This window comes from Ostrinia nubilalis, chromosome 10 (genome assembly GCF_963855985.1).
Source record: "Ostrinia nubilalis chromosome 10, ilOstNubi1.1, whole genome shotgun sequence".
NCBI lineage: Eukaryota > Metazoa > Arthropoda > Insecta > Lepidoptera > Crambidae > Ostrinia > Ostrinia nubilalis.
This window is the reverse complement of record NC_087097.1, coordinates 2,929,187-2,953,132: the sequence shown is the minus strand read 5'-3', so window position 1 is coordinate 2,953,132 and position 23,946 is coordinate 2,929,187. Positions and strand designations below refer to the sequence as shown.

Genomic DNA, 23,946 nt, shown 5'->3' with positions numbered 1-23,946 from the left:
AGATAAAGTACCTTAAATAAGCATTTTTATCCGCCTGATTTTCTAATACAACTAGACCTATTTAGACAGGACAATTACTGGCAGACAGCTGATATTGCAAAAAAAAAACTTGAAAAGTTGGGTAAATTGCAAAAATTAAAACGAGAGACTAATTCGGCAAGCAATAATTATTAATACATAAATTATTCAGGTGAGCCTAAAAATACTTTTAGGGCAAAAAAATTTGTGCCTCTTCGATCACTAGTCGCTAGCTAAACAGTTATAAAGTTTTTAGTTTTATCAATATCGCGCTTTTGTCTGCTATCCAACAATGGAAATTTAATTTCGAAGCTTCACCGCTGTAATATTTGTAATGTATTCAAATCAATCAAACATACAATCTCTAAAATTGGGCTCCCTTACGTAACATATCCCTATTGACAATAACAGTTTCGCTGGTAGCACTATTTACTTAATTTGCATAATAGGATTTGATAAACCCTAGCTCTATTGTATAAGGGAGCGTTTACAATGAAGCTAGCGGAGAATATTAGCGGCACTACAGCGGCGCATGGTGGTGATAAGTCTAACTAAAATGGAGCGAAGTTGAGATAAACGGAACGTTCTCGTTTCTATTAAAACCCGCGGTTAAACGTAGCCTAGGTGTTAATCCAGGGTGTCAGCTAACTCCATATCATTTTTTTAAATCGCTCCAGTCGTTTCGACGTGAAGAAGTAACAACATACACAGTACACACTCACTAACTTTCGCCTTTATAATATTAGTGTGATTCTTTATTAATATAAAAACGTTTTCAGGAAACTTACACACCATCTACTTCAACATCATTCAAACGGTGTGTGTGAACATAGAATACTACCTAAGATTTAAAAAAATACACATCACTCCCTCTTCTTGAAGACTAAAACCAACTACAATGAAGCTAGTCATAACGTCATTAGCATGCCAAACTTTACACTGCTTCGTTTCAAATTATCTTAGCTCTTTGCTACAATCCTTTAATTTTCCTCACAATGTGATTAGCAATTTTTTGCGCGACTCTCTCCGCTCCGCTACAATGGAAACGCTCCCTTAGTTTAGTATGATAAATGTTTATGCAATTATTTTGAGCGTTAATCAGTTTGGGCTTTATGAATAGAACTGCTGATGAGGGGTTTCACTGGTTATTAAGTTAGCTTTCTAGATTTATAGGCGTACTGTTCCTTCGCTCGGTGTTGGAGGAGGCCTTAATATTCGCGAGCTATTTCCAGCCTCTCTGTTCCCGCGGGGCTATTACAAATCTTAGCAACCGGTTGCTAATTGTATAGTTGCAATGCGACTGCGAAATATGTATGGAAACTAGCGCCACCTGCAATTGAACGCGTGTTATTGGTTGGCGTAGCAATCGTTTTGCCTTTGTACAATTAGCAACGCATTAGGGTAGCAAGTTTCTGGAGTGGAGGCCACGTATCGGAAAACACAGCGTGGGACGTCCACACACAAGGTGGACCGACGACCTGATAAAGGTAGCGGGAAGGCGCTGAATGCAGGTCGCTACCAACCGTGCGATGTGGAAGTCATTGGGGGAGGCCTATGTTCAGCAGTGGACCTCCTGTGGCTGAAATGATGATGACGATTATGAATTAGTAACCGGTTACTAAGATCTGTAATCATGCCAAAATCTAGGTAGGTAAGTGGGAGTTCCTATTCTACTCACTCTACCAGAACTAGACTAAGATTAACGGCTAAGATATTTGTCTTGAACAACAAGGCCATTGTACCTAACAGTGACTTAGATCCTATCTTAGTGCTTCAATTCTAATTTACTACACTTGACTTGGTATCAGCAAAGTTCTCTAGCTTGCACAAAACTGGCGGCGAGGCGAGTCAAAGGCGATTTTTGTACCGCTATCAGGTGACCACCAAATGCAAAAAAAACACCCAAATGCAAAAAAACCAACATGGTTTTTTTGCATTTGGGTTGAAAGAACTTCTTAGTTCCCAATATTGGGCTCAGACATTATAACCTGATATAGATCGAAAAAATAAAATGCCATTTGAAGCACAAAATTATGTTTCATTTCGAATCTTCAAAAAATTTTAAATAATTACCTACGTAAATTGACTTTTTTATTTCTCCCAGGCTTCCCAAAACAATTTAATATTTTTTCAACTAAATAAAATGGAAGTTTTTCTGTTTCATAGTTTTAATGAAAACCCTTTGAAACTAGTTACGGCCTTTGTGTACAGAAGTAATTAACAGTAATAAAAGAAACTTACAAAAGATGATCTGAGGCGTTAAGTTTTAAAAATAAGGCTTTTGTTTAGTTACAAACTAATTACATAGTTGAAGTGATAATGCGAATATTAGAACAGTTACCAATGAGGAGTAGCCGCCTGGCATTCAAGCCCTGAGTTCGAATCTTACCTGAGACAGGTAAGTTTTGCAAAGGACAGTGCCAATCCATGTATGGGAGTTGGACCAAGTGCTGCCCAGAATGAAACCATAGTGCATTTTGTTCCTCAGGCCAATACTAATTTGTAAACCGGAGCGCACTGAAATCTATCCCTGGAGTTAAGAGAAAAAAAGAGTTTTGTTTTGAATTATTTACATACAAAATAACATCGATGTATACGTACTACGCATAAGATTTCGCGATTGTGGCATTAAATAACACTCGCTTTGTTGAACTTAACCATACTGCATCCGTACACCTTACTTTAGTACGACTTCGACATTCTTTATAAGCGATCAAGCGCTGTTGCATTAGTTTGGTTACTTGACAGAAATGAATTATTTCCAAAATGGAGCAAGAACTTTTAGCTTACAATAACTTTAATAATCGATTGTAATACACCAATAAATTGATTTTTTCAAGGATAGAGAACTAAAACTTCAATTGCTTCATTTTGGAAACAATGAATTTCTGTCAACTTACCGAACAATTAAAACAGCGCTAGATCTTTTATAAAGAATGTCTAAATCGCACTAAAGTAACGTGTACGGATGCAGTATGGTTAAGTTCAACATATCGAGTGTTATTTAATGCCACAATCGCGAAATCTTATGCGTAGTACGTATACGAGTACATCGATGATATTTTGTATGTAAATAATTCGAAACAAAACTCTTTTTTTCTCTTAACTCAAGGGATAGATTTCAGTGCGCTTCGGTTTACACATTAGTATAGGCCTGAGGAACAAAATGCACTATGGGTTGATTCTGGGCAACACTTGGTCCAGACCCTGGCACTATCCTATAATAAAATTAAGTAGGTACGCGTAGGTAGGTACTATATTCGTGAAATACATTATTATCTTTTTAGTTAAATAACGTGCATTTTTGTAAACTACTTAAAAAACCCTTTATTTTGATACCCCACTCGATAAGTTTTGGGGAAAAAAAAATTTAAGACATTATGGCGCCTAAAATCCGCCATTTTTTTTCAATAAAATAAAAAATAAATAAAACCAGTGTCACTCTCACGATTAAGACGAATCTAAAGACATCACTCAAACAAAAATCGGTCAAGCCGTTTAGGCTGTAAGCCGTACCAAAGAAATATACATACATACCCACATACATACATACACTCGAAAAACATAACCCTCCTTCTGGCGCAGTCGGGTAAAAATCTCATTCTGATGCGAAGACAATATCACATCAAGCGAAAATCTCTGGCACATTATGCACTATACGGAAAATTTTGCAACAAAAATATTGTATAGTATGTTGTTGTTGTCGTATGTGGTCACCTTACCTGCTCATCATCACCATCATCATTTCAGCCATAGGACGTCCACTGCTGAACATAGGCCTCCCCCAATGCTTTCCATGTCGATCGATTGGTAGCGGCCTACCAGTCGGTCTGAGTGGTTGTACCTACTCAGATGTGTGTAAATATTTACACTGACATGATGTTCAGTGTACCGAGTACTTGTCTGTAATTACTAAACAAAAATAATACAATTTTCAAGGCTATACGAGTGACTTCAGTTACGAATAAATAGAAACAATCTTCCACCCACGCCAAAAGCCTCCCCCTTCGCAATAGGAATCCAGAGGCAAGAAAAGTTGTATAAATTTCACACTCAATTTCTGGAACAAAATGAGCCTTACAAGGAATTGTGGGTATACCAAATTTCATTTGTACAGTCAGCTACAGAAGCAGCCTTTATATTAAGAAAATGTTACTGTGGGAATCACATACTTCTGAAGAGGAATTTTCAGAAGCAACAGAGCATTTGAAAGGTAACAGCTGATTATTTTACACCTATATACATATTCTTAAAATGTGACCTAATTGGCCCTTATTTATATTTTATCTTCAAATATTGCGATTTGCTTCAATAACACCTTATTCATCATTATATCTGAGGTGGAATAGTGTAAAGCAAGCGTAATCATTTGACAGTTAACAACGTACGATAAAGTCAGTTAAACAAAGCGTTTTACAGAATAATCGTACGTTATGAACTGTCAAATGATAACGATCGCTTTACACAATTCCACATCTGTTTGTTCATTATCGCTTTTGTTTTGTTTATTTTTCATCATCTTGTTTTCATTTGGTGATATTTTTATCTTGTGTCTCAATGCTGACTGTACCTACGTTAAAAATGTAGAAGACGCGAAAGTAAATTACCATACAGAATCTGTGCAAATTGAACAGATGATCAGGTAATTGATCGATAGCATTTTGTTTATATTGAAAATATTTACCTTGAAAAAGACGACGAAGAAATATCAGATACTAGCGGTCGCCCGCGACTTCGTACGTGTGGATCCCGTTTTACTATTTTTGTGGAGTTTCGTAAAATCCGTTCTTAGTGAGCACCTACGTTCTAAAAGGAACCCCGTGTAAGATTTGAGACTCCTCGCACTTGTAATTTCTAAGATTTCGCGATGAGTGAGTGAGTCAGTCAGTCAGACCTTTCGCTTTTATATAAATACAGATTTTGCAAAGTAGCATCAATTGCAACTGCAAAACGTATTGTTTACCTTGACACGTCATCGTCCATATGATTTAGAGTCTAATATCCCCCCTCTCTCCCCTACACCCGGGAACACCCCCAAAATAAACTAATTTCGAGCTGCCATATAAAAGTATCAGATGGAAATAAAAGGGGCCGAAATGATGGATGCTTGGGCGTACATGTAAATTGTATTAAGGTGTAACGTATATGTGTGTACGCACGAGATAGCAATAAATACTTTCATTTCGGTATAATTTGTATCAATGACTGTACTGAGGCTATGACGGGAACATGTTGTTTGAAAGAAAGAAAGAAAACATGTTTATTCAGTATCATCACACGTGCATAGTTTACAAAAATTTATAAAATTGTTAAAGATTGCTTAATAGGTTTGTTATTAACCAGTTTTTTTTCATAGGAAAGGGTTAAAAAGGGTTATTCAAGAGTCGCTAAGTATCGGGTCCAAGAAATTAACTTGATGAATTGACTGCCGTTTATTTAAAAAAAGTTGATCCATTACAAACAAAAGACAGCAAGTCTTTTGTTTATAACGGATCAACTTTTTTCCTTATATTTAAATAATTTAGCCATCTTCTATTTCTAATTTTATTACGAGACAAACCTTTATAGACACCTTCCTTTATTGATGGTAGATATCTACTCTTAGAGACCGTTACTGTTAGAGACCAATATTGACATTCGGAAGAATCGCAGCAGATTTTTTATCTACATGGACAATGGACAACCTAGGTTCATCTCCCAGATTGTACAAGTGTCCCTAATTTATGTATGTGTAAAAAATAATTTTGTGTTAAGGTTGTTTATTACGAGTAATGAAGCCTTCATTCACTCAATTATTCCGATTAGAAGCACTATTTATTTACGATAGAGCAGTGTCAGACGCCATAATCTCTGACACCATCATATGCTACTACTACTACCAAATATTATTATATTCAAGGAAAACAGTCGATATCCATAATTGGATTATTCTGCTACATTCTGATGATCTGTTTCCGAACAACATCTTCACGAGCCATTAGCCCCGGCGAAAATGGGCGTTGTCCTTAATGAAATATACAGTCAACGGTATACCCGGCAAATACAGCATAGATTCATTTCCTCCACGCCCGACGGACCGAAAAATCCGATCTAGTGGGGGATTAAATTGTATTGTGCAGTAAACAACTTGTCCTGAATACGAGCAGTAATGAAATTATTGTTTTAAGCTGAATGCTTGGTTGGTTATTAAAATTATACTACTGACTGAATTGCCATAGTAATCAAAATATCTGAGTCTCATCTATAACATTTAGGCTAAAGACAATTTAATAACCGGTGCCTTTTGTATGGAGTTTGACAGATTTTAGACGTTTGTCAAAGTTAAAGTAAGATGATGCAACTCAGCCTAAGTTGCTCAGGGGTCAGGGGTGCGATGGTTAGGGACCTCCTCGTGGTGCACCCTGGGCAACGCCCGCGTAGTCTGTTCACTCGGATGGCTAACTTCTCACCTGCGCGGCAGGTCTCGTCAACTCGGCGGGCCTGTCGGGCAACCCGTAACCCACAATTGAGTGGGCCGGGGGCCGTCGAGGCATTTGCCCGGGCCACGATGCAGGGGACATCTTTAAAAACCCCCAAAAGTGGGGGTTGGCTGGGCGGTTGCCCGGGTCCATTCTTTGTAGGGCCGCTCTCGGTACTTCTCTGATCAGCAGAGCTGACTGAGCACCGGCATGGAGCAGACCGTAACCCGCTACGGCGGTCCTGTCTTACCAGGGCCGCGAGGAGAAAACCTCTATAAAAAACAAGTGGAGGAGGGGATTGGGGGTTCCCTCGCTCGTGAGCGAGCCTCTAGCCTGAGGCGGAGCTGCGGACGAATGTCCAACTAGGACAATAACTCGCGGCTCCCTTTCATTGGGCTCTGGTGGAAATCGTCGGGTTTTAGTGGGTAGGCCCCACCTTTAGTGGGTAGGCGGGGAGAGTTCCACATAACCCACTGGCCGTCCCCATAGACCAGGTATGCGCAAAGCATTTCCCGAAGAAAAAAAAAAAAGTTGCTCAGTAGTCAGAGCAGTCGCCCGGCAAGCGAAGGGTCGTGCGTTCAATTATCACCTTAGGCAGTTGCACGAAACTTGATCGTATTAATCACTAATCTTAAACACAATAATACTAAAATATCAGTCTCCCTAAGGAGTGTTTGGTAGAAATCTTGTTACTATGGTCTAGTTGTTGTAAGTGTACTGTAAAATACGATTCATATTTCTTTAAGAAAATTAGATTGACTCAACCCTATAATGTCCTTCACAAACCGTCACCGTGAGAAGATCCTAATTAACAGTTTAACAGTCCATGTACTACACGTACTAGTTCACGCTCTATTGTTTTACTACTGTGTCTCGGTTGTTGACAGTGAATGGGTTAATAGCTTAGTAGTTTACTCAAATGTGTGTTTGAAACACATAATAACAACCTCCTACGTTATAATAAACCTGCAGTGGAAATAAATCATTTCTGGGAAATAACCCTATACTTACAAGTATGTGCAAAAAAGTTGGTGAGGATGAATGGATGTTTGGTTTGGTAGACCGACGACATCATAAATGTAGCAGGAAGGCGCTGGACGCAGGCCGCTGCCAACCGGGCAACATGGAAAGCTTTGGGGGAGGCCTATGTTCAGCAGTGGACGTCCTATGGCTGAGATGATGATGATGATGATGATGATGAATGGATGTTGTCTCTTTAACGCTACTAAACGGATTTTTATGAAACTTAACGCCCGTATTCACAAACGATGCTTGCTTAAGTGAAGCAGCAAATCGAACAGAACAGCGTTGAATAGAGCTCTGTGATTGGTTCGTGTGTGACCCTGTACGTCCACGTACACTGTGAGACTTCACAGTAATGCTTGTGAATACGGCGTTATTTTTTTTTACATTAGAATAACATACCTACAGATATAAATTGCAACTTTAAGAAGAAGTCTTTCTGAGACAAAATGAATTTCACGCGACTTTCTAAAATCTCATATTCTCACCAAAATCTTTCCTTCCAAATCCACCTCACTCAGTGCTGTTCAAGAGAAGGTAAACATAGAATGTATAAAATTCTAAAATCCATTGTATCTCGCTACATCGTAAGTGGTATCACCTCCAGCTGTGAGCTGTTTAAAAATTTAAAACGCCGACTCAGCAGCGAAAGAAAGGCAAACTCGAATGTAACTTACATTATAATAGGTATTTGTTTTAGTCTCTCTCTTCGGGTTATTTTCTAAGAAATAGAGGTACAATTTAATTATACGCCTTAGTACGTTGACACACGTTAGTTAGACAATAAACGTAAAATAGGAAAAGAAATTCATGTTACGAGTATTATTTCAATTTTAATAAGAAAATCTTTTCAGCGCTTTAAGCACAGAACAATAATAACAGTCTTTGTAAGATTTTATAAACACCACGGAACCTAAGGTAATTAAACAATGTCTATCATTCAATCCATATCTATATATATAAAAGAAAGTCGTGTTAGTTACTCCACTTATAACTCAAGAACGGCTGTACCGATTTAGCTGAAAATTGCCAGGGAGGTAGTTTAGAGCCAGGAGAAGGACATAGGATACTTTTTATCCCGTTCGAAATAAAAAAAAAGTCTGCTTATTTGCCATTAAGGCGGAACAAAGTTCGCCGGGTCAGCTAGTTAGAAATAAGAACAATATCACTTCATTACATCACTTGGTCTCCAGCTCCACTGCAGGAGCACGACTCTATAGCTCCATTATTTAATCCATACAAGATTAGCAATAATTTCATTGTCATAATCAAAATATTTTCACTTGATCTCCGTTGCAAAAGCACGACCGTTTTAAAACTATTGGCTAATGGGTGATCATCATCATCAGTTCATTATGATCTCCAGCGCAGGAGCACGTCTCTCTCTTATTTATCTACAAATGGAGGATTTGACCTACACTACTATAGATCGTTTCATCAACGAAGACGCGGCCCACCATTATTCCGCTAATGTTTGAGTGTTATCGGTACACGCTAAATTATCCATGAGTGCACACTGCACACGTACACTACAATAATGACTTTCGGATTGTTCAGATCAAATTCCCCACACCCCGCGCTTCTCTCAACCAAAAATTGGTGGGGCGCGTCTTCGTGGATGAAGCGATCTATAACGCCGACCTGAGGCCTCCGCCGACGGTTACGAAAAAATGAACAAGTAAGTACATTATTAAACAAACATTATTCATCACTAAGATTCGTCTCTCTCAGGATTTAGCGCTTGACATTCTGATTTGGGAAATACAGATTTATTTTAGAGAACCTTTGATTCTTTCAAGAATCTTTCCTCTACAACACTAGCTCTGCCTAAATGTATGTTGATGGATCGAGACAGAAGTCGTTTGTCACAGTCGCGATTGCGGCTAGGGTTACATTTATTTACTTATCGTGATCACCCGTTTCATTTATCAAGTTTGAGTGAAACTTAATTGAATTGAATTGTGTCTATTAATCATTAGTTTTTTAGTTACAAAGGCTTATCCGATTACTGAGGGAAGAATTTTTTTAAGCACTACCTAATTTTGTTAATCAATTTTCGTTATCTCGCTTGATTACTTATCTATGCGTATCAGGAAAATTTTCTCCCCAAGTAGGTTTTTCATTAAATTTTCATCAGTTATATTGTTGGATTTTTGTTTTGCTTGGCTATTTGCTATGTAAATCCTTGGGGGAGGCCTTTGTCCAGTAGTGGACGTCATTTGGCTGAAAAGAACAAACGAACGCATTTTGTTACGTTTAATTTTAACTAATAAATCAATTGATCATGAACATGGAAGACTGACGATCGGCTTTTGATTCACTGGATACTTTGTACAAATAATTGTTTATAATAACCATGTTTTCTTTCGAATAAAGTAAGAGAAAGGATAGGAGTTTCTTAGAAAAGGTAAGCAACGCTACGGCTATTCCCTCCTGGTTGGGAATGTCGATGAATCTGATAGATCTTTTGATATAGAATCCAGAACACAGAAGTTGGGTGTCCCCAAATCATACAAGAAGACAACTAACGCCCGTATTCACAAACATTGCTATGAGGTCTCACAGTGCGCGTGAATGCATAGGGTTACACACGAACCAATCACATAGCTCAATTCAACGCTGTGCGTTCGATTTGCTGCTTCACTTAGCAAGCATAGTTTGTGAATATCTCTGACACCATTGTAACCTCAAACTCTAAGTTTTCAATGGCGTCCCTAGAGATTTGAACATGACATTATAAAATGAATGACCCGTAATAGCACTATAATCGATCAAAAGGCTGTCCATTGAAAATGCATAGTTAGATGCACGATATGAAACCAATGACCTTTGTCCGCCATTCTAGTTTGTGGGGGAAGCGGACCGGATTAAATTTAACTGGGGTTTTATGATTTTATCGCTGAATCTTTTTATCTATCGGTTAAAATTCTTCTTAGCCTTTTTATTGGTACATTAGCTCTATCACAATTCACATCATTGGGCAGGTGTTTAGTTTACGTACATATAAAGCCATTTTTGGTTGCGCTATTGACTCCAGATGGGGTCAAATGTTAGTGTGATGATAACAAACATAAATACTATAGATAGACTAAGTTTTGTTGAAAAATTAGCTCCTATTTAATTACAGTAGGTACATGTTTAACTTTATGTGCTACGGGAACTTACGAGTATAAAAGAGTATCCCAAGTGTAAATAAATAATACATTTTTAGCTGCTTTTGCTCAAGAATGATCTCAATTCTAATCCATAGCCGCTGCGATGTTGTAGATAGGTTTATACACACAGATTAAGTGATAAGTAAAGTAATATGCAATACTTAAATATAATGGATTTTGTAAATATCCATTACTAAGGCTAATATTCATACCCATAACACTGATATTAAATTGTACATAGCGGGAATGGAATACGCGTCCTTGTATAGGTCGCTAGACAGTATCAGTAACATTCATTTTGTAAAACACAAGCGTTACAATTTCAAAACAGATACCTCCACAAATTGTATGAATATGCGTAGTAGGTGCGTAATATTCATGTAAGTATTTTTGTTGTTTATTTCTAGTCTTTTTTATTATGTTAAGCTAGTTAACAGACAAAGCAAAATATTTATACTTACTGCTTACATTTTGCGATTTATCATCATCAACAGAAAAAAAGGTATTTTGACTTATTATGATTTTCAGAATAGGTACTCAATGGATGAGAATATTAAGTATACAGTGCTGGGTTTCACCATTTTACTTAAAACATTAACAAATGTTAAAAAAATCCACCGGTTATAAAAATTCCAAACTAGCATTAAAAAGCCAACTTACATCGAACAAGAAGACAAACTTATTTCGCATCAATATTTTAAGGTAGAGTTACACCACCAAACTTTAACCGTAACTATAACGATACCCAGTGTATTTTGTTATTGCGTCATTATCAATCTATTCGAACGCTTTCCACTCGAACGAAGTCTAAGTCTAGATATTATTATAACTCGGCCTAGACCGAACGCAGGGGCTGTGAAGGCCGCCTGAATGTCACTGGGCAAGTTCAGGATCAAATGCATTCAACTGACTTGACATGTTTCTCTAACTTCAAAATGTATAAAAGGTAGCTTTAAAAAAATGTTGGCAAGTTAGGTCCCCAACATGCATTTGGGCTAGAATTTCTATTATCAGACTACAAGAGACCTAAAACAGCTGTACAGCCGATAAGAAGTACATATTTTTCTAAAAAAAAAAGAATTATCATTGACTAATGGTTCCCGGATCCCCATTGAAAGTTCAAGTCAAAAATCAAAGTCAAAAAAGTATTTGCATTCATTCAAAATAACGTTAACTGCATCATCAACAAACGAAGCGCCATCTTCCGTGAAAAGAATCCATTAAAATTACGGCTGTCACTAATTAAACAGTTGCACGTCAAAGCGTCTTTAGCAAAAAACGTGAAGGGTGAAACTGAAGCTTTTTTATTAAAGAGGTTGTATTCGCCCTAATTTTAATTTGCGCCTACACGGGCGGCGTGATCTTCAATTATTTTAATCAACACTTTGACTCTGATGTTTTCATGTTTTTAGCTCGGCGCGTTTTGAAAACACAGGACTGCTTTTAAAAACGAAGCGTGCGCTCATTATTTTTAAAGCAGGCCCTTTGGAATGGAGGTGTAATTATTATACTTAACACTTCAGTTTGTTTGCGAAGATTCATGCGCCAGGTCGCTATGAAGGAAGCGAATTGGGGATTTCTATGCAAATTTCGCGTTATTAGTGTAAATCTTGAGAGGGTCAGCGCTTTTTTCTTACCTTCGCTTCTTAACCCACTTGTTACTAGCGTTTGATATACGGATCAACATAAAAATTAAATTATTATACACAATGAGGGTGGTTTCTGATAACATTGCTTATGTTAAACGATTCCTGTGGGGTCCCTTTGTCCATCAGAAGTGTTCTGTTCTCCATTGGGTGTCACATTTCAATCGTAAGCGTTTTGTTGTTTTCGTAGATTTTATGATGACTTTTTCAAGGTGAATACAAGCATGATAAGTATTTATTCTGAAGTATTTCTTGCCGAAATATGAAAGTTTGTAGCCCACTTTTTGTAAATAGATAACATAATTATAAACATTTTTATAGTAACTGTTACTAATTCAACGTAAAACTTAGTGATCCGTATAAGGAACGCTAGTAATATGAACTGCGGTATTTTGTTGTTTTAGCGCCTGCCTTCGAGGCCCTTTCCTTTAAATGAAACCATTGAAGAATTGGAGAAAAATGAAGATGAGTGTATCCCTAACTCAATCACAATTTTCCCGCCGGAAAATCCGGAAAATTGTAATTGTGACTTAACCAAAGAGAACTCTGGTGATGAAAATAAAGTGTCAATAGATTTTCCTGGATTATAAATGAGAGCCCACGTAGAAATCACTAGAGCATTCTTCATCCAGTGATGATGAAGAAGACTGCATCCGGTTAGCTTAGATAGCCAATTATGCCCTAGACATGTTTGAAGATATGAAGAAATTATTGTTTGTAAATGAGATGATTTAGTGTGGTTACAGTTGCTTCAAATGCATTGAAAATTGCGCCAACTTTCAAAACCAAGAGATTTTCTCCGCCACATAAACAGAGGAGAAGTATTTTAACATCTCATATTCAGTCACAATACACAGTTTTTTATGAAACTCACGCTTTGATACAAATGCAATGTTTTTTGCAAGAAATATAATAATACCCTTTATCCCAGAAAATGTTTTGGGCATAATATACAGTTCACACTACTGGAATTAAATTTTAAAAATAACAAATTTAACTCTGAATATTTTTTTATTAATGAATATTCCATATTTTATGCAAATACTTCAATAACTTACGCAAGTCGCAAAGAGTAGGTATTATCTTTAAGTTCATACAAGCGGCCGTACATATTACTAGCGTTCCGTATATCAAACACCATTTTCCAGCATTTCCGTAAGACCAATATTTTTTATTTTATTTTTCCTGTTGCCTTGATGCATTAAATAGCCCATATATGCAAAATCACAGGAATCGTAAGAAAAAAGGGATATCCGTAACAACTGGGTTAATACTTCTGCGTAAACGGTAGAAATGTTGGAATATTTTAAAATCTTGCTTAATAATTTAAACAAGAAAATGTTTCTATATTACCTACTGAAATACACAGTTTTCTGTAGTTTAGGAACATCAATAAATTTATTTAAATTCCTACATTATAAAAAGGCCCTAAAGTATGAGAATATAATTATTTTACGTGAGTTTTTGAATATTTTTCCCATTTTTGCAACATTTTTCAGATGCTCCGCTCCTATTGATCTTTGAGTGATCAATATCTGTGTGTCTACTCAAAACAAAAATGATTCAAACCAGTAGTTCCTGAGATTAATCTTCAGTTTTATATTGTTTAAAAAAGTATAGATTACAATACCAATCAGCAGTTCGCAGAAACAAAAAAGCATCGCAAAATAAGAATAAAAAGTGTTCATTATTTAAACACAGACGTCACTGGCTGGTGTGAAAAAGTGAAAGTCGGCAAATAAAATTCGAATATCTTTTTTATTGGATTGCAAAGAAGTGGCCAGTCATTCTCATGATTAATATGGCCGTCATTTTGTTAGTATTCACAATTAAGTCTCGCGTGTTACTATGGCGCTAGAAATTGTTTAGCTTTAACGTTCTTGTTATTTGCTGAAAGAATGGACAGCTGTTACGAAAACTATTTCAATTTACTTTAATTGGACAGCAGTAACTCTTTTAATAATTGAGTTTAAAAAGTGTAGTCAAGAAGCGGGGTTGGTAGAATGTTGAGTGCAGCTTATTATACGACGGCACTTAAAGTTAAATACTACGGCATTTTATGAAGTTTGTAATAGATGCGATATTGGAATGAGAAATTGCAAAGACGTCTATGTTCATCAGAAATAATGTTCTAATGGTGAAAGATTTTTTCAAATCAGTTCAGTATTTTTGGAGCATATTCAAGACAAATATAAGTAAAAACAATCAAACCTTTAATCTTTAGATTCTCGATTTAGATTTAAGTCCGTCTAAAACAACGCTCTAAATTAGATTCAATTTCAGTCATATATTTTGTCCTGTAATTGCTCTAAATCTGAAATACGTATCTAATCTAAGTGATTATTATCTTAATCATCATCACCATATCAGCCATAAGACGTCTACCGATGAACATAGGCCTCCCCCATTGACTTCCATAATGATCGGTTGGTAGCGAACTGCATCCTGCTACCTTTATGAGGTATTATCTTAATGTTTCGTCATAATTAAGATCAAAACTTTACCAACTTAAACAATAATAATTGCACTCCCACGCAATATTATGCCTAACTCTAGCGTCAACATCCGCAATATTTCCATTTGTCAACAATGTTAACAGTATTATTGTGTTTCGGAAGTTGGAGTTAAGGGTTCGGCCAAACCAACGCGTGCAGCCTGCGTGCAGCCTGCGTGCGCGATGGCGATCAGATCATCATCAGCATCATCATCATCATTTCAGCCATAGGACGTCCACTGCTGAGCATAGGCCTCCCCTAATGCTTTCCACGTTAATCGATTGGTAGCAGCCTGCATTCAGCGCTTCCCTGCTACCTTTACGATGTCGTCAGTCCGATCGGACGTGGCGATCAGATGTCGTGTATGAATTTGTCGCGAGGAGTTCACATCAACGCGTCCTGTCATTGGTCGCCTCTCCTTACATAATAGTTTTGGAGCCGAATTATAAAATGTCATTTAATTTTAATTCTCAATATTAGGTTTAATCCAGTGTACATTTTCCAGATGGTTGAAGTGAGGATATGCGAAAGTCGCGTAATAAGTTAATATTCCTGGCAAATAATAAAATATATTTTTTTATCCACAACGAGGAAGCTCTTGGCCTGTATCTCACCTGATGGTAAGTGATGATCAAGCTGAAGGTGGAAGTGAGCTTCACCCGGAATCCTCAACCACCAATAATTTACTACTAACTTTACCTTAGATAAGAACAAAAATCCATAATACGTCTTCAAGGTCAATACCTATACTAGGTACACATGCCTTATTTTCTTAACCATTGTTAATTTTCCTTAACGTGTGAATTTTATCAAAGAGGCAGAAAACAGACTTGTATAAAAACAATTTTACGTAGAAAACTAACAACGCTAAGATATATGATATAAATTGGATAAGTAAACTTACTAATAATGTGCATTAATTTAAACACAAGTCTCTTTTTTTATAATTATCTGTTTAAAAAAAAAACATTGTATTTATATTATTTGCAACTTTATTGAGACATTTGCGACATTCGTGTCATTATTTATTAAAACAAAAGAATGAGTACATCGCAATCAACGATTCAGGTCTTTAATTTTAAATGTAATTTTCCACTTTCCACACAAATTTACTCTTATTAAGTATAATTACTGTCTTACTCTTCAATTAAAATAATTATCCATCGGGTCTTTTAAAGGACGGGGGAATTTTTGGTCGTCTAGATATAAATTTTGCGAGATTATTATCCTGACTCAAAGTTTGTAAGATAAATCAGTAAGTTTAAACCGAGATGTATTTATGTAGCCGAACTTGAAGCATCTCAAGTTTCCCCAGAATCCGACTCAAATTTTTGGGCAGGAACTTCGTTTGTTGCTTTTGGAAATATTTGTTTTTTGGGGTTGACGAGTTAATGATCACTGTAACTGTTTGGCTGTTTTTATTTTTATAGGATTCAGAGTCGATTGGATTGAAATCGGTTTGAAAATATTGGAATCGATCTAAGTCAATTAAAAATCATGGAAATTGTCTGTAAATATTCATAATACTAGAGCAAATGTAACATTACTATGTTTGAACCAAATAAACAATTTTTCTTTCTTCTTTCTTTCTTTCTTTCAAATATCAGTATAATTTCCAATTCGATATGAATTTTAATGAAAGATATTTAAAGGTCAAACTAAATTAACTTACACAAGCACATTCCATTCTCAACGAACCTGCGAACCATTTATCAAATCCCATTTATTTTTAAAAGTTATAATTTATTTAAATAATGCAAACTTTTTGGCGTACGTAAAAAAGTAAAAAATGTACCTGGCAGTTGCAAGTTCAAAGCCGTCCCGTGTTTCTGATGATCATTTTATCATCTGTGTGGTGTGCCACCAGTCGCTACCCCACATCTGTGTCGTACCACATCATTCGCCACCGACTCTCACAATCACTGGCCACTCGGAAAAAAAGTTAGAATTTTCGCGCGTTTTTAAATTTTTGAATTTCGGATCGACGAGCCCGTCGGCTGAACGAGCGTTGTGGCGTGCGCCCCAGTCTGTAGCCAGTCGTGAACTGGGATGGGTTGAACTGGGTGGCGCGCGCAAAATTGTTGATACTGCCTTCACAGGGACTGAGAAAAATTGTGTTCCGCTAGAACGTTTAGCGAAATTGTTCTTTTTAGTTGATAGGCTGCTCTATGGGCCGTCACATGTCGACGTCAAGTTAAAATGTAAATACTGAGATGAGATCTTGCAAAGAATTTAGGCTTCTTTCTGCGACGAACGAAGCGAGTCAGAATCAGATTGTACGTACTTGAAGGCTTTCCGAGGCCGTATTAGACAATCTTCTGTTGACATAGGCCTCTTTTGAGGGCCCGATGCCTTACTAATTCAACAATGGCAGGAATCTCCGCAATACGCTTTTAATTACGATCGCTAGAGGATAAGAGATGTAAGACGTAATTGATTAAACACGTTTATGTTTTATACGGGTTTGCTTATTAGTCTGATTTAAGGCAAATATAGGCCTTGACAAAGAGGCTCATGCTTTTGTAGTGAAGATTATTTATTACGTAAAAATGATGAAGAAAATTGTTTTTTTTTTACTGCTCGATTAATACTGTAATTAAAAACAAAAAAACATGTGTATGACTTTTTTCAAATTAAACTTGACCTTGTCTGACGCCTATGGCGCCTAATGTTTTCGAGCTACAATATAAACGATAAAGCCTTATAGTGTATGTTAATTTTTTTTCATAATGTACATTTCATAACCGCGTGTTGTGACATTTCCATACAAAAATGATGACGCGCGTTTTTTCATGCCATAACACACGTCAACACAACTCGTGCAAACTTGTTGTAAAATGCTGAAATATGAACAAAGCTAGGTTAGCTCTCCATTACAAAGATATTATCATTGGTTACACTATTGTCTATGTACACTGGACCACAAAGAAAAAGAGCCGGTTAGAAATTCAATATCTTCAAAAGTACCTGACCTAGACCTAGCTTTATGAAATAAGCACTAAATTAATTATCACTTCATGTTATAAAAAAACAGTCGTGTTCAGACGAACATTGATCTCTGATCAGCAACAAATTTGGCCTACATCATAGTGCAATCGTTGCACATTACACGGGCGTACACTATTATAGATTTAAGTAATGTACTTGTATGTGTGTGTAAATAGCGTTAGTATAGTGGTAGGGCCCAAAAGATAAGGAGACATGTAAAGTGCCCCATAAGGGCTAACTTTTCTTTTTTATTATTTTCTATAATAATTTTGACGTTCATAAGTGCCACTTGTGGTCTAAACTGAATAAATACTTTTGATTTGATTTTGATTTGATTTGATTTATAAATATTGTAAGATTGTTAATAAATCCTCTTTGACCGTTTGGACTTGGACTACATCATTTCAACCACGTATCGTTCCACCTGGTAACTATATTCCTCTCACTGTGGCCAAGACACCCTTAGCCATCAGATCCTGATCAGTCTTGTGAGTCTGCTTGACTGGCAGTGAGAAAACCCACTCCTCACCTTATTCCTCACCACATTCCGTCTGTTACCTTAGGTCTCACGGTGCAGACATCCCTCACTTATTTATATATTTATTTATCTTACATTTATGCTGTAGGTTAGGGAACTAGGGAATTAGGATACCTAGGGACATAGTTCTATCCTATAGTATAATTGTTCATGTGTAGCTAGCCGGTGCCTTTACAAGAGACCACACTTCCACGCACTTAAATACATTATTTTCACACTCTACATTAACATTAGTCGGCAGCTGCACAAGTCGCTTTCCTGTCTGTCTGTCTCTATGTATGCTTAGATCGTTAAAACTACGCAACGGATTTTGATGCTAAGAAAAATTTTAATTATATTTTTTTTAAATAGATAGAGTGATTCAAGAGGAAGGTTTTTAAGTATTGTACCTGTGCGAAGCAGGGGAGAGTCACTAGTATTTATCAAGTGCTAAATAAAAATGCGTAGTCTTCTTGTAGGTATGTTTTGTTTCATAAAGCTACGTAGGACTTTTGATAATATAGAATATTTTCTAACCAACCCTTTTTTGCGGTCCAGTGAATTTAGACTCGCGTAAACTCGTTGTAAAATATAGAAAATAGGAACAAATCCAGTTCACCCCACATTACAAACATACCTAATCATTGGACACTGTTATCTATGCCTTTGGACTTGCATTTGGCTACTGTCCCAAGCAATTCCTAAAACGGCCAGCGATATTATTATGCAGCTATTTGCATGGATATGCGACACCAAAATGCCACCGAATACAGCCACCAATTTCGCTGGACACGGAAACACCTAAGCTATTTGCTTTGGAAATGGCCATATGAGATATGAGTAACGGACAATAAATGTTAATAAGTTTGTTGTTTCTTTTTTATTGTAATGGCTTTTTTACTATCCAGTATGTTTATGACAAAAAAAAGCTTTGCGCTAAAAAAAACAATTGCGAATCAGCACATTCGAACGTTTTGAATATCTTGTAGATTAAGGCTGTGTTGCACCATTTTACTTTAACTTTGACAAACGTCAAAAACTGTCAAACTCCATACAAAAAACACCGGTTATCGTTATAGTTACGGTCAAAGTTAGGTGGTACAACTGAGCCTAATACACTCATCGTCTTTTTTTCACAGGACGTCCATCTATATTGCTCAGTTGGTAGCGGCCATAACTCTCAATACTCTACAATTTGTATGATGTACATGAGAGCTTATATTGAACATAATAAGCTGTATGAATTATGGGCTAGATTTAAAAATTATTTGGTAAAAATCTAAGATTTGAGTGACTTAATAAATTATGATAATACACAATTAATTTGTTAGTTTTAAAAATCTTAATGGACATAACGTCTTTAATATTCATAATGCTCAGAAATCCAAACATTTATAATTTATATTATCAAGGAAAAAGAAAATATTTTTGTAAGAATCACAAATGGCTCTCTTGTTGCTAGTAATAATTATCTGATTATATTTACTCAGCTTATTTACATTACGACAAAAACGAATTAGAAAAAGATTTCCACAACAAAGCTTGTAACAAAATTAAAAATTAACGGACGCCATGAACACCTAAAAACGACTTTTGAAATAAGTCTCCCATGATATGGGACGCCATTATTTAAAATTGGGGAAATTTTTCCCCACACAAAGTAATTATGCAAGCAAGGACGCTTCGGACGCCAATCAACTGAGGAAGACCTAAGGCTGTGACCTCACTATATTCACTGACATGGCTTTGTTCTTTTAGAAAGTGTTGGTAGAACTTCTTTTCTATTAACCACTGACAATGTTGTTGTGTTTATACGTTTATGTACGTTTGACACTTCTTGAGAAATAAATGATGAGAAGTCAATCCTCAGTTGTTTTTACTCAGATTTTATTAGATAGAATAAATAATATATTGGTTCTAAAAGAAAGTAAGCCATCATCGTCATTAGGTCATTAGTCTTCACTGCAAGACCACGACACACTCTTTCTGCCAATTTTTGAGCGCTTCTGCCTACATCAAGCAAAATGTTAAAATTGCTATACTAGAAATGTTGGGTTAGTTGACAGTTAAAGGTACTCACAGAACGGTGATGCTTTCTATTGATAGTATGATAATGTGTGCTCTGCCTAAAATGTAGAGTTAATAAAAACAATGTACGGATTTGTTTGTAAATCGGTTATGGGGCGATATTAAGAAAATGTCAGAAAAGGGGAGCTTTATAATAAATCGCTAAGCCTATGTAGGACGGGATATACACCAAATTTTGTATGGAATGGAATTTGTGGGGAAAAATGCTTCTGCATGCATTACATTGCTACTAAGTTCGCCTATGTTGATTGTTTTACTAATATAGAATTAAAAAATAAATAAATAAGGAAAATTCTTGCTCGTTTGCGGGCTATACTAGTTCTATTTTTATTCTATGTACCCATAAGATATAACGGAAGTGAGAAAATCCCTTGCTTCGCGTATAATCTTCCGGAAAAGTACCTATATTTCAGGATATGTAGCAACTATCAATTTTAATGGACAGCCGCTATAAAGATTTATCTACGGCTGAACTTTGAAAGCAGATTTATGAACCTTTTCCCTGTCCAATCCCGGGAGAAATATGTAACACACTAAAACTTTCCCAAACAAAATTTTCGCGGAGTTGCGCCTACACGTTAGTGCAAAACTACAAACAAGCTAACGTATCGGAGTCAACGACCTTTGATGTGATCCTTTGTGGTGCTACAAGTGCTACGAGTGCTACGACACTCGTCTCCGTAGCCCGCAGCTACGAGCACGCGCTACGAACTACGGAGACTAAGAATTTGTTGATTGTATGTGAAGCTTATTTTCAGCTCCTGTTATGAGTTCGGAGAAGGCTGCGCGTGACGTTTATTTAACTCTTTCAAGAATCTTTTTGTGATATTTTGGAGTTTATTGTGCTAAAGGTACAAGTTTTGATAGTAAGTAATTTTGGCTATAATTTAACTCGCACATTATTTAAAATACTTAAATGATTTATTCATTAAAATAATAAAGAATCTATTTTAAAAATCAACCCCTTTCTAAAAATACTGGTAATATGACACGATATGAGAATAAAGTTGACAGCTTTTCGCTAGAATATTGTTACCGATTTAGGTATTTGTCTTCACTGCGCTACGTGCTAAGCACAGATTTAAAAATAGTATGGCTCTGCGACTGTCAGTGAACTCATATTTACACGCAAGTTATTTTTACACGTTTTCTTTGTTTTCTAGTTTTATCTCAGACGTATGAATCACAGACGGATTTTAGTGCCAACTTACAAATGTATAATATATTTAAATTTTGATCTTACATTTTAAAGTAATATTTATACTTACCATCACATCCGTACTAAAAATATAAATGCAAAAGTAACCATCTGTCTGTTAACTTTGGACGCTTAAACCACTAAACTGATTTCGATTAAAGGTATAAAGATAGTTTGGGTTCCAGGGTAAAATAAAGGATAGTTTAAACCCGGTTGTTGTAAGAGGAAAGCGCGCGAGAAACTTTGTGACATTCTATGACTCAAAAATTTTCACGCGGTTGAAGCCGCGTACCATAGCCAGTTTTCAATACCTACAAAAATTGTGACAAAATAAATACTTATTTTCTGAAAAAATCAAATTAAAGAGTCATCATAAAACGCATAAAAAACTAAAAAAACTCATTAACCAATAGGCTTTTAAAAAGCACTTACACGTCCCAATATTAACCCTACCACTGCTTCGGGACAATAAATGGGCCAGTGCTGAGAAGAAGCAGCGCAAGAAACTCAGTCACTATTGTCAGCCTCCTTTTCAAGGGTTTACAGTCTTTAAAATATACAAATTATAGTCATAAGTATTGATGCGAGCATAAGTATTGATGCATCAAAAAAGTAACGCCCGTATTCACAAACGATGCTTGCTTAAGTGAAGCAGCAAATCGAACGCACAGCTTTGAATAGAGTTCTGTGATTGGTGCGTGTATCACCCTGTGCGTCCACGCGCACTGTGAGACCTCATAGTGATGTTTGTGAATACGGGCGTAAATGACGTAATATCATACCCACTATCAATTTGGTATCATTCAAAAGTAAATCGTCGCGTTAAATACCGTCAACACAATAATTGAGCGGGAAAGCGAGCCGTGGCCGTTAAATAATATTAAATTGCTCTGGCAACACTCGAGTAGTTCAATTTGATATTATCACGGAGCGGCTGGTCACCGATGTATCGATGTACAATCGAGTACAATTTTTTAAATGTTGAAAGATTGTAATCGATTGTGGTCGCTCGTGGACAGGCGTTATCAATTTTACATTGCCAAGTTACACGAGTCATAATAATAATAATATGTCGATTTGGTTCACAAAAAATATCTTGATACATAACAATGCGTGTACGTATGTACATACAGGCATACATTATTAAGACATTAAGGGTCGATTTTTCAATCATCAGATAAATTTTAACTCAAGAATAGGTTTAGCACATTGACGGTTTCGGTATGGGAAATATTATGTCAAAATGACATTTTTTCTTCAGTTGTAAGATGTAGATTTTTGACGATCCAAAAATCAGTCCTAAATGCTGAGTCCCAATGCGTTGAGACCACCATTTATGGTGTCAGTGTCGATTTGATAGTTCGAACCCCATCGTCCGCTGGAATACTCGTATTGTTATGAACCCACTATTAATACAAGCTTAATGATTATTATTTATGTTATCGGGAAAACATTAGTAATATTTGTAGTATAAAAATTGCTAATATTATACTTTAAAGAATATGGGCAATACGCTAGTGACAAATTAGCACTGCCCATTGCACTATTTCTTCTTGTTTTCTTTCGCTTCTTTTATGAGTATCAGTAATAGTCTTTGGGATATTTCAATAAACACGACAAAACTTCAACTTCTTTTCAAAATATATGAACTATTTTCGTCATGAAAAGAAGTACATTACATAAAAATACTCCCTAAGTGCTTTCAGAGAAAATAATCTACAGTCCGCTTTGATGGATACAATATAAATAATCAGAGTGCGAGAGTAATAACGGTAAATCGTGAATAAAAGGATCAATGTCGATTCCATTTTGTATTGTTATACGACACGCGAGGGTGTCATCAGGATGCGTTTGGTAGAGTTGGTTTAACTTGGGAGAGTAGGCAGGGCAAGTCGCTTAAAGTTACTAAGTACTTATACTTTGTACTGCAAATCTTCAACACCTTTTCCTCTCTCTTCCTGTTAGGGTCCTAACGAATATTAGTAAAAATGAAATAGCGGACTGTATAAAAATAGGTGCTGTACTCTCGCCAGCCTAATTTATAATTAATTATCTAGGATACGCGGTAATCGTGCGACGACGGTGGTGTCCCAAGGCGAGTGTGTGAGCCGAGCGCAGCCGATGATGACGCTGTCGGCCCGAGGTGACGTTAGTCCTTGTACGCCGCCCGCACGTCTCCTCCCGCGCGTTGTTGGGTTCCCAACACTTCCTCAGTCCTAAAAAAATACTTCAACTCCCTTACTTTTAATTTACTTAGATTTAGAATAAGTTCCAGCAAAAAGTTAAATTCATGAAAAAAATCTGTATGAGACTGAATCCCATGCAAGCAAAGCCGCGGGCGGAAGCTAGTTACTAATTTA

At 36.5% G+C, this 23,946-nt stretch overlaps 1 protein-coding gene and 1 long non-coding RNA gene across 2 annotated transcripts in view; one reads left to right on the top strand and one right to left on the bottom strand.

Annotated features, from left to right (window-relative positions):
- Positions 1 to 16,823, bottom strand: part of LOC135075510 (5-hydroxytryptamine receptor) — a 137,062-nt gene extending 120,239 nt beyond the window's left edge. The window contains exon 1 of the mRNA XM_063969942.1: positions 16,591 to 16,823. The gene's annotated coding sequence lies outside the window, so the exon portion shown is untranslated. The remainder of the gene's footprint in view (positions 1 to 16,590) is intronic.
- The window catches only part of LOC135075687 (uncharacterized), a 545,949-nt gene that overhangs the window by 124,752 nt on the left and 397,251 nt on the right, over positions 1 to 23,946 (top strand). The gene's annotated exons all lie outside the window — the stretch shown is intronic.